Source organism: Helianthus annuus, chromosome 16 (genome assembly GCF_002127325.2).
Source record: "Helianthus annuus cultivar XRQ/B chromosome 16, HanXRQr2.0-SUNRISE, whole genome shotgun sequence".
NCBI lineage: Eukaryota > Viridiplantae > Streptophyta > Magnoliopsida > Asterales > Asteraceae > Helianthus > Helianthus annuus.
Window position 1 is genome coordinate 102,325,534 of NC_035448.2, and position 8,716 is coordinate 102,334,249.

An 8,716-nucleotide genomic window follows, 5' to 3' on the forward strand; every position below is an offset into this window, starting at 1 on the left:
AAAAAGGTCCTAAGCGCTGCGCTTTAACCTGAGATGGGCGCTTTGCCCCAAAATGTAAAAAAAAAAAAACAAAGCGCCGAGCTTAGGCCAAAGCAGGGCGCTTTGATGTAAAGCAACACACAAGGTCTGACCGGTTCAGTCCTTGTCTGTTGACTTTACACCAAAGCGCCCCACTTTGGCCATAGCGGGGCGCTTTGGAGTGTTTAAATAGACCAAGGGCGTGTGCGAATAGACCAGGCCATATCAATATTATACCCACAAATAAAAGATAATGAAGTACGCAATTTTATTATCTATATTTAAAAAGGTATATAAAAGTTTTTTGATTTAAAAAATTACAATGGCGGAACCAAATTTAACCCAAAAAAATGTTAGAAATAGAGACTTTGGGGCTGTTTGGTAGTCTTTGAATGGTTATTAAGAGGCTACCTCTTAATAGAACCATTAAAATTTTACTAATGAGAAGGTAGAAGAATGTGACATGTGATGATTTACCATTCAGAGGTTACCTCTTAACCATTCAAACTTGAGGTTACCTCTTATTCATTCAGAGTTTTAAATCATTAAGAGGTAGCATCTGAATGGTCATTAAGAGGCTACCAAACAGCCCCTTATCAGTTCTGCCTTTCGGCCATTTTGAACTTTTAGTTTTACAATCATGCCACCATCTCAATCTTAACCATCGAAAAATATTGACTAAGGGTTCAGATCTACTTCACATACTCCTCACCATATGTTTCCTAATGATACAAACACATATATTGTGACACCCGGACAATTAGTGATCGTATCCTAAGATAACACGTGTCTAAAGACCCTCCATATAATTCACTATGTTGAAAACGAGGAGTAAATATCATGAAAAGGAGTAGTTTCGAAAGTGAGGGGTTAAAGGTGCCAAAAATCAAACTTTTGTTTTTCTGAAGCCCATACGGACCGTATGGCATTCCCCTTGCGGTCTGCAAGGGGTGTCTAATTAATCTGTTGCGCTCAGGGCCGGCCCGTTAGTGTAATTGGGCTAGGCAACGACTTAGGGCTTCCAAAAAAAATAAAAAAAATAAATCTGTATTTATAAAAAAGTATAATATATTTACAGTTATATTTGTTAACATTAATACAATTGTAGTCTAGTGGTAAGAATAAGATTTGATTTTTGTAGAGGGCTGGGTTCAAATCCCACATGCTACCCATTTTCAAAATTATTAATCACCTCATTCACTTTTTTAATAAACTGTTGTTTCTAACCCAGTTATAGTTAAAAACCAGACTATGCGCCAAAAGGGCGTTTTAGTCATATTATAACACAATTTACGATCTTATATCAAAACTCAGGTTATGAATAGTTTCATAATATCATAATATGTTAATTATAGTAACATATTTGTAGATAAATCATTTGCAAGTTCATTGTTGATTAACACCATGTTTTATGCAAAAATAGCTGAAGGGGTATGGTCCCAGATCTCGCGTCAGCATCGACCGCGAGTGACCATTACCCTTATCAAAACCCCCACTAGCTAACAACCTACTTGTGCCCATGCGAGAATGCGTCGGCACAAGGGTTGAATCCAATCTATCTAGTAACGAAGGAGGACTTACATGGAATATGAGAACGGTAGAGTGATGCGACAGAGCATCACATCTGGTGTACGAAAACGGAAGTATTCACAGCGATGCGGCATCGCACCGCATCCAGTGAACACTTCTATCAATACAAGAAAGCCTTACCTTAGGCATAAAAGAAGATGAACGTAACGGTGCGGCTGACACCGCACCATATGGGCATTTTCGTCACGACAAGGGATGCAGGCAAATAGTCTCCGCGGACGACGATGCGGCTAGCACCGCATCTCGCGTATTCCTTGATCACAAGTAGGAGACGCGGTAACTTCAGATGTTACCGCACGTAGCGATGCGGCTTGCACCGCATCCTATGCACTCAAACAAGTGGGACTGACACCACAGTGCAAGTGGCACCAATGGCAGTTACCTGTCAGAGCTACGTAAGCAATGGACTGACGTGGCGTAACCTCCACAACCGACAAGCCTGACACACCTGCAAAGATGCAGCACGTCGTCAGTCCATCCATCATCATCCTCCTTCACTCCTCGGCTATAAATACCAACCCCAAACCAGGTTTGAGGTATCTCTACACAACTCTCTCACTACTACTACTATCTTACTTTGCTTCCCAAGCAAACTACTGATTCTCACGCCGGAGAGTGGTAACAAGGAGCACCCCCCACCCCATCCTCCTTGTTACGAGTCACGGCTTGTTTCCTTGTGCAGGAGATCAACCCCCGGTGATCCAGCCAGCGATCCTCGAGAGGAAGGGATTAACCCTTCTTGACGAGACCAGTGTGTTAACCCTACCCGGTTAACCATTGTTTCATCATTGGCGCCCACCGCTACTCTTAGCATTTTCTAAACCATCCCTTTCCCTCTCTCACGATCATGACTGATCACCAAAACAACACTGCGGATAACCAAAATCCTCCAATCCCACCTCCGATAGGGGTCAATGCCTCGACCTCCCAACCCGGACACATCGGCACGTCCACACAAAGGAGTCCCTCCTTTATGTTTGGACATGACTTATCACAGTTCCCATCTGTGATCCCATCAGGCATGACCGTTCATACCTGGTACGAGCAGCAGGCAGCCATGCTGACCGCAGCATACAACCGCGCTTGTACGGAAGCGAATGTACGAGCTGGGCCTACCCCAACACCGCACACCCCTGCTGAGCGTATTTTACAATACGACGGCAGGATACATTCACGCCTGGCTTCAAGAAGCCGACGTGATGACCGCGGATCGTCTTACTGTTCGGTCCACACCCTCAACGAGGACGATTCCTCATACGGGTCCCACACCAGAGGACCGGTGCACACCCGCCTTGGCCCCCATGGCGAGGACATGAGGCGGTCAACCTCCCGACGCGGCCCAGGCATTCAGAGCCGATTGAGCCCGCAACCATACACCGAAGGGTACGGTCATACCGACCCTGACGACCATAGCTACCACGGTGATTCGCATGACACCAGCAGCAGACCGGGAGGACGCAACTATGTTCCTCCCAGTCACCCCCGCAACACATACCTTAGGGCGGCAAAGCGCCCTGCGAACGAGCCATACAGGCCAAAGGCAGCGGCCGAAAATTCCAAGTTCGGCACGCGGATTGCCAACGCCCATGTCACCACGACAAAGTTCCCATTCAACGTTGGGAAATACAGTGGTTCGACCGACCCGGACGACCACATGAATATCTTCATGGGCGCGGGCATCAACGGCCAGTGGGATGAACCCACTTGGTGTAATTTCTTCCCCCATACCCTTACGGGCCTGGCCAGGGCATGGTTCGATTCTTTGCCAGTGGGATCACTGGATTCATTCGAGGACTTGCGTACCAAGTTCCTCGCCCATTTTAGCCAGCAGCGACGCCACGAACGCGATTCGTTGGACGTCGTAAACATCTGGCGAAGGGACGACGAATCCCTCGAGGCATTCGTCGTCCGTTACAATAAAGAGTGCCTGGAGATAGGCGACGTGGCAGACCAGATGGCACGAAACCACTTCATCCGGGCCGTCAAAGACAGAGAGATGATCATGACCATCTCTGGCAAGGAGGGCTTGCCCAAAAAATGGGAAGATGTCATGACCGCGGTCAAGACATACGCCCAGACACAGCGGTCACTTGAACCGCATGTGACGAAGGCAAAGCCCCAAGCCGAAACATCCCACCAAGGGTCCAAGCGTAACAATAAACGCAACCGGGACGTTGGAAATCGCGATATTTCCAAACCGTATTTCCCGCGAACCAACACGTTCAACCCAAAGAACTACAACCCCGCCCGAGACAGTCGGGCGTCAAAAAAAGATTCTCGGGACCGCAACTGGACCGAGATCACCATGTCGCCAAGTGAGGTCCTCCTTGCGGACCCACAGTTCTTGCGACCGGCCCAACCAATGAAGTCCAAGAAAAATCAGGACCTCACACTCTACTGTGAGTACCACAAGGACTCGGGCCACACCACCAACAACTGCATCAGTCTCCGACTGGAGATTGAGCGCGCCTTAAAGGAGGGGAAATTGCAACACCTTTTGCCAGGTGGGCAAAAACCCACCAAGCGCATTACCCCTCATGGCGAAGGTACCTCCTCCGGGAAGAGAACCATGCACGTGGCTTCCACCCACATGATCCACGGAGGCAAGGGCAGGGCGCGCAAAGCGGCGAAAAGGCCGGAATGTGACTGGAAAGACGAGCAAGTCGTCTTTCCAAAAGTCCGAAGCGAACCGTGCGATAGGCGCGCCGTCGTTATTTCAGGCCAACTGGCACATTACTGCACCGAGCGTCTATTCATAGACCCGGACAGTACATCTGATATAATCTACGAACAATGCTTCAACCAGTTCGACCAGGAGGACAAAGATCGGTTGCAAGCAGTAGATTACCCGTTAACCGGGTTCGCAGGGGAAACTGTCTTTCCCCTGGGCCAGATTACTTTTCCTATGCGTCTTTCCAGCGGAAACCGCACAAGGACAGAAGAGGTAAACTTCATGGTTTTACCTCACACCTCCAGATATAACGTACTTCTCGGGAGAGAATCCCAAGGAGATTTCAATATGATCACGTCCGTCCCCCACTCTGCGGTTGGTTTCCCAACCGAATCGGGGGTCGCGATAATCTATGCCCGCAGGGACGTCATGATGTCGGACGAAGTACGTCCGACCAAAGTCGCAAGGCCCACTCCCAACGACCAACCAGAAAAATGGGTTCTCAACGCGAGATACCCAGAACAAAAGGTCACATTGGGTCACGCCTTATCCCCGACCACCAAAGCGCAACTGAAGCAGCTTCTCTTCAGGAACCAAGACATATTCGCGTGGACACCCGCAGACATGACCGGGGTCCCACGTGATATTGCGCAACATCACTTGAATACCTTGCCAGGTATTAAGCCAGTGATCCAAGGCCAGCGCCACCTTGGGTCAGCTAAAAATCAGGCGATGCAAGAGCAGATCGAAGAACTGCTCTCCGCAGGCATCCTGCGGGAAGTCAAATACCAGACTTGGTTATCCAACCCAGTCATGGTAGAAAAACCGTCCGGGGGCTGGCGCATGTGCGTCGATTACAAAGACCTTAACAAAGCCTGCCCCAAGGATTGTTACGCACTTCCAGAAATCGACGAAAAAGTCGATAATCTCGCACCATTCAGATGGAAGTGCTTCCTCGATTGCTACAAAGGGTACCATCAAGTACAAATGGCAATCGAGGATGAAGACAAAACGACATTCCGGACTCCCACCGGAAATTACTGTTACACAAAGATGCCGTTTGGGTTGCGCAACGCGGGCTCAACCTACCAAAAGTTGATGAACGACACTTTCCGCGGGCAAATAAGCAAAAGTGTCGAAATCTACATGGACGACCTGGTCGTCATGAGCATGGCAGAGGACACCATGCTCACGGACATCGAAAGAACATTCCAAACTCTGCGAAACGTTAACATAAAGCTCAATCCAGAGAAATGCTCGTTTGGAATGGAAGAAGGCAAATTCCTTGGGTTCATCGTGACTAAAGATGGATTCAAGGTAAACCCGGAGAAAGTCCAGGCGATCGAGCGCATGCCATCGCCTTCATCGATGAAGGATATGCAACGGCTAGCCGGCAGGCTAGCGGCACTAAACAGATTCTTAGCCAACCATGCAACTAAGTCTTATCCGTTCATCAAGACCCTGCGGAGCTGTTCAAAGAAAGAACAATTCCAGTGGACCGCAGAGGCTGAACAGGCCTTCCGGGAAATGAAGGAGTGTTTGATACAACTCCCAACTCTAACCGCACCACGCAAAGATGAGCCACTCATATTATACCTATCCGCCGCGGATAACGCGGTGGGTGCGGTATTAATAGTGGAGCGAAAGGGGGTTCAAACACCCATCTATTACATCAGCAAGATGCTCAACGACCCAGAGACGAGATACTCAATAACGGAGAAATTGGTACTAGCATTAGTGCACGCTTCAAGACGGTTGCGACGCTACTTCGTAAACCACGTCATCACAGTGCTAACCAATTACAGGATCGGCCCGATCCTATCCAAACCCGACATCTCTGGGAGATTAGCAAAATGGGCAATCGAGCTGGGCGCGCACACGATACACTATAAACCGCGCCCCGCGATTAAAGGCCAGATCTTAGCTGATTTCGCCGCCGAAGTACCGGTGAATCGCATCCAAGAATGCGAGGAAGCACAAACTCCTACACCAACGCCATCCTCCTCAGAGACATGGGCACTATTCACAGATAGTGCCTCCAACGAGGAAGGTGCGGGTGCAGGTCTGCGACTCGTCAGCCCTGACGGCCAAGAGCTTACATATGCAATCCACCTCGAATTCAAAAGCACAAACAACGAGGCAGAATATGAAGCCCTGTTAGCGGGACTACGTTTAGCAGTCAAAATCGGCGTGCAACATCTGGAAGCACACGTCGATTCCTTGTTAGTTGCAGGACAAATACGCGGCGACTATGCCGCAAAAGGGGATATCATGATCCTCTACCTCGAGCAAGCCCTGCAACTAATATCCAAATTCGCTTCGTTCAATATTCGCCATATTAACCGAAGCGAAAACAAGTCCGCAGATGCACTATCAAAACTTGCATCTACCAGCTTCCAACACTTGGCAAAGGAGATACGCATCGAAATCCTGCAAAATCCTTCGGTACCCCTGTGTCAAGTCAACGTCATTCAATACGGTTCAACATCATGGATGACACCTATTATCGCATATCTACAATCAGGTGTGACTCCTGAAAGCAAATCAGAGGCACGCAAGCTACAATACAAAGCGTGCCATTATCAAATGGGAGACGGTATCTTATACCGAAAGTCATACCTCGGGCCACTCCTGCGGTGTGTCGACCCGCAGGATGCCACATACCTCATCCGAGAGATACACGAGGGCATATGTGGCATACATGCCGGACCACGCATAGTAGTGGCCAAAATCATGAATGCTGGGTATTACTGGCCCGGCATGCACCTGGACGCCGTCAAAGAGTTACGCAAATGCATTGACTGTCAACCTCATGCTCCAAAAACCTTGCGACCAAAGAATAACTTAGTCCCTGTCACAACCGCATGGCCCTTTCAAAAATGGGCAATTGACGTTGTGGACCTTTCCCTGACGCTCCAGGTGCGGTCAAATTTATCATAGTAGCGGTTGATTACTTCACAAAATGGGTAGAAGCGAAACCACTCGCCTCAACCACTGCTATGATAACGAGGAAGTTCATTTGGGAACACATCATCTGCCGTTTCGGTTTACCAATGTGCATTGTCACCGATAACGGCACCAACTTCGCTGCCGACGAATTCCAAAAATGGCTAAAAGAACTACATATTGAGCACATATTCTCATCAGTCGCACACCCGCAAGGGAACGGCCAAGTCGAGAGTATCAATAAAAGCCTAGTCGAAGGGATCAAGGCACGGTTGGGAACGGCCAGGCGTGGCTGGGTCGATGAACTCCCAAGTATCTTATGGGCTCACCGTACAAGCCCAAAAACAAGCAACGGGGAAACACCCTTCAGCCTAGTCTACGGTTCAGAAGCGGTGATCCCCGCGGAAGATCGATTTGGACCTCTTGGAAGAAAGGCGCGAAAACGCTGCCATCAACGAGGCCAAATATAAATCCAAACTTGAAAAGTACTACAACACGCGCGTCCGCGTTTGTACTTTCAACCCAGGAGATTACGTCCTACGTGACAATGAGGCATCTAATGCCGAGCGCCCAGGCAAACTTGCCCCCAAGTGGGAAGGACCCTACCTCATCAAAGAGGTCTTAGGGAAAGGCGCGTACAAATTGCAAACACTAGAAGGCGAACCTATCGCACGCACATGGAATGCACAACAGCTTCGACGCTGTTATATGTAAGCCATGTTCTTACATTTCTCTATGTAACCTATCGGGCCGCAGGCCATTTGCAAATAAATAAATAAGCAATTTTGTACATTATTGTTTGTTACTACTATTACAAATGCGTGTTCCACTTTGCGGTATCCCAAAAACAGATTGGCAAAAGCTTCATTCGCGATACCCATACAAAGTGGTACCCACACACAAATATTGTAATAGGCCAGCAGAAGGCAAAAAGACTTGCATATTTATCCGGCCGGATAAACAAGTTTTTGATAATACTTAACACAATTCCTGAGCCCAAAAAGGCAAACAATGGAATTGACGCGTACCCATATGACAAAGGTATGGAGTACACTCGACCCCATTCACAAATGGGTAGAGTCCCGGATATATAAGCTTTTACAAAGCTTACACAATTCTAAAACCCTAATGCGGTACATACCAGAATTGACGCGTACTCATACAACAAAAGTATGGAGTACACTCGACCCCATTCATAAATGGGTAAAGTTACGCATACATACATTCAGACATGCAAGAATTAAAAACACTTGTACAAACTGAACAAAGAAACTTTGTATTCAAAAAATTCAAGCACCCACATGATGCTTAATGAATTTACATAAAGTTCCTATTCTCTACAAGAGGAACACAAAAAGGAGGCACACTAGCCAACCTAAACCCTATTTTGTACCGCTGGTTCCCGCATCTCCTCCGGCACCACCAGCGGGTTCTTCTTCTTCTGCATCCGGATAAAGCATCCGCAAGCGATCGACATAGTCCGCAGCCTCC